Source organism: Rhopalosiphum maidis, chromosome 3, assembly GCF_003676215.2.
Source record: "Rhopalosiphum maidis isolate BTI-1 chromosome 3, ASM367621v3, whole genome shotgun sequence".
Lineage (NCBI taxonomy): Eukaryota > Metazoa > Arthropoda > Insecta > Hemiptera > Aphididae > Rhopalosiphum > Rhopalosiphum maidis.
The window spans coordinates 9,167,747-9,171,377 of NC_040879.1; the positions used below are offsets into that span (position 1 = coordinate 9,167,747).

A 3,631-nucleotide genomic window follows, 5' to 3' on the forward strand; every position below is an offset into this window, starting at 1 on the left:
ATTAGTAAATAGGTAGTAGGTAATTAATGTAAATACTATGGATAAAAAATAAATGGCACAACATTATCTTGTATTAAAAAAAAAATCAAAACCTTACACAAGTCAAAGTAGTAATTACGAGGTACCTAAGTGGTCATTAACTACGTAAAATAATTTTTCAATATTGGTATTCTGAGTAAATACTTAAATAGTTGTAAAAAAAAATGGTACCTATTTATATTAATGTGTACCAGATACCCCTAATAGAATGTTTTTAAAAACCTCTATGGTTGAAATTTCAATATGTGGTTATTGCTAATATCTACACAATTATACTTTTAATATTTACTAAAATTACCTATTTATAGCTAGCTTAACAAGTGTACTTACCTACTCTAAATTATTACTAATAAGTAAATTATTTACAGTTTATATTTCATTGAAAAAATACTATATGATATTTTAAAACTGCTACAAGATAATAATATATCAAAAAAAAGCCAAATATATTTGATGGTATGTGTACTATTTAGTAATGTACTATCATAAGTCATAACTATTAAACTATATAATATAGTCATTATTGTAATCAAATGCTTCTTATTAATTAACAATTAAGTTATTTTTAAATTTTTTCTATTATACTAATTTATACTTAAACAGTTAAATACTTACCTAATTTCTGATAAATTTATTGATTTGACAGATTTTTAACAGTTTATTACTAACACTTTAGTAAATATAAAATATGACATTGGCAGCATTTTCAGCATTTGTACAATCAATTATAGTATACTATAACATATTTCCTATTAAAAGTCATGATAATTAGTCACTGAAACAAAAATTAAGGTTGATGAAAACATTAAAAATACATTGGTATTATACTTTATAATTTTTAAACTATCCTCTATTATATAGTTGTCTTGAAAATGTATTTATGTTTTAGGTTACTTGGTTAGCAGAGTTAATAAGTGTCAATGATGTTGGAAATAGTGTTCAAAGAATTGTATCAAGAATGTTAAGTAATGTTTTACTATCTGAATATTCATTACATGGATTTAAATCAAAGCTGTTTTTCAAGCTTAAACAACTATTGAGTAGGTAAAGCATATAAAACTGATTTATTTGATGTAAGACGTAAGTCAACAATAAAACTAAACCTATCAAATATAAAATCACTATAGGTAGTTGATAGATATTATTATTAAATATTGAAATATGTTACATTTTATTTTATTAATCTAACATTATTATTGTATATTCTAGATGCTATATTAGTTAATGTAAAGTATAGTGTTGTTCCTGAAAATAAATCGACAATTCATTAGGCATTTAGCTATCCCATGCTCCCTTCTGTATCAAAAAGCTATTTTTGAAACAAGAAAAACTTGAGAATTCTTACATTTTTTTAATTCTTCGACAATTTTTTATTTACTGTTTATGATATATAATATAGTTAATATTAAATATAATAATACTCACCAGTTATATTTTTATTTTTATTTGATGATACATGATGTACATTTTATGTTTAAAGTTTATTTTATTATTTTTATATTGGATCATAATACATAATTATAATTTAAAATATTGATATACCAATATGTTATTTAATGATAAATATGTATCATTATACCTTAAAATGTGTATGCTATAAGAGACAATAAATTAACATTTTAGTTGAATTTGTTTGATTAGTTACAATAACCGTACATATTTAAAAAGATAATTTTCCATTATAATGTTATAATATTTGAATAAAATTATTATTAACTGAACATTTATTAACATTATAATATTGATAATATGCAAGGCTGGGCATTAACAAGTTAAAAAGTTAAGTTAATTTTAACTAAGTTACTTAACAAGTTTATTTTTTTAAGTAACTTCTAATTTAACGAGTTAATTTATTTTACAGTCACGTTAATTTTTTTTTTCCTAGTATAATTTTTATAGATTTAAAATTAAAAATTCTATTTTGATTTTTACAAATTATTTATATATATATATATATATATATAAATATATAATAATAATTATTGGAATAACGAAATATTATAAATATAGGAATAGAAAAAAGGTATTTAAATATTTAATATTCATTACAATAATTTAAAACTATTTGAACAAATTAAACATTATTATGTTTTGTGATATAGGTTTCAAAGGTACATGATTTTTAGTCCATGTCAGATATCATCTGCTATAGTTCCTAAGTTTAAGTTAAACTGGGCTAGTTTAGAAAAAAAGCCAGTATTAAGAAAAAGTTGGTTGAAACTTTAAGATCTAGTAGTGAAGATACAGATAGTATGTTTCTCTTTACAATCTTTGAGTCAAAATGATTTGTCACATCAAAATGCAACTGACACAGAGAATGATTTTTTGCTTTTTGAAGAATGAATCCCAGAATAATAATGCTTCACAAAAAATAGTATCTGATTATTTATTAAACCCTAACATAAAATCTCCAAATGATTTACCAGCATTATTGAAATTACTATATATTGAGTATAATACTGCAGTACCATCATCGGCTTATGTTGAACGTTTATTTTGTGCGGGTGGACAGCTTTATAGTAGGAGAAGAGGTTCCATGTTTGATACTAATTTTGAAATGGCATTATTGTTAAATTTCAATAAATATTTGATTAAATTATGATAATAAACATGATAAATTTATTTGTATTCAATATTTATGTGTGTAATTTAATTAAATCCTAATAACAAATTTAATTACTAATATTTAAAAATTTGGGTATTAATCAAAAAATTAAAAATTTTAACCATTATTTTGGAAAACTTGTAGGTAATAAATATATATTGAAATAATTTATTTGTTTTGTTGGATTTTATAATTGATTGAACTGATTGAAGTATATATAACTTTATAAGTAATACTAACTAAGTACAGTACCTACTGTAATTAATATAATTACGTATTGACTTCAATTATGTTATGTTATTTGTTAAGCTTTAATAAAAAGGTTAGATAATTAATTTTATATGAAAAAAAAAATAACTTATTTTTAACTAAGTTAAGTTACCTAGATTTTGAACTGAGAAAATAAAAAAGTTCCTTACTAATTTATTAGTTATTAAATTTTAACTAACATGTAGTGTTATTATATCTTAATTCAAACTTTTGTCAACGTTTAGTAAGACAGTCATGCTAATAAACTATTAATAGTTTATTAGTACATAAATATCAACATGTATATAAATAGCTTATGCGTTAACATACAATTTACAATAATCTTAGTTTAATTGTTTGTTTAAGTATCCATATAATACAATAAATGCATATAATTTAAATTCTTAGTGTTATAATTTTTATATCTACGTTATAAGAAAACTGAAAACTCACTTTGTTGTACTGCCGTGCGGTAGAATGGTGTAAATAGGTTTGATAGTATAAATAGCTTAAAATTAATCTAAATATTTAAATATTTCATTGCTTAATGCAAATAATAATATATATACTATTATAATTATTATATTATTATAGTAATCAATCCATGAATAGTAAAATTAATTGGAAATTTATAAATTTTTAACCACAAATTTTAATGATTAATAATTTTTAACTTTTTGTGATATCTATGAATTTTAATACAGCAATAAAATATCTAGATAAGCTTAATACACTATT

General features: G+C 21.1%; 1 pseudogene; it reads left to right on the forward strand.

Moving 5' to 3' along the window:
• Window positions 1–727: 727 nt before the first annotated feature.
• LOC113559698 lies at window positions 728–2,629 on the forward strand (annotated as a pseudogene).
• The last annotated feature ends 1,002 nt before the right edge of the window (window positions 2,630–3,631 follow it).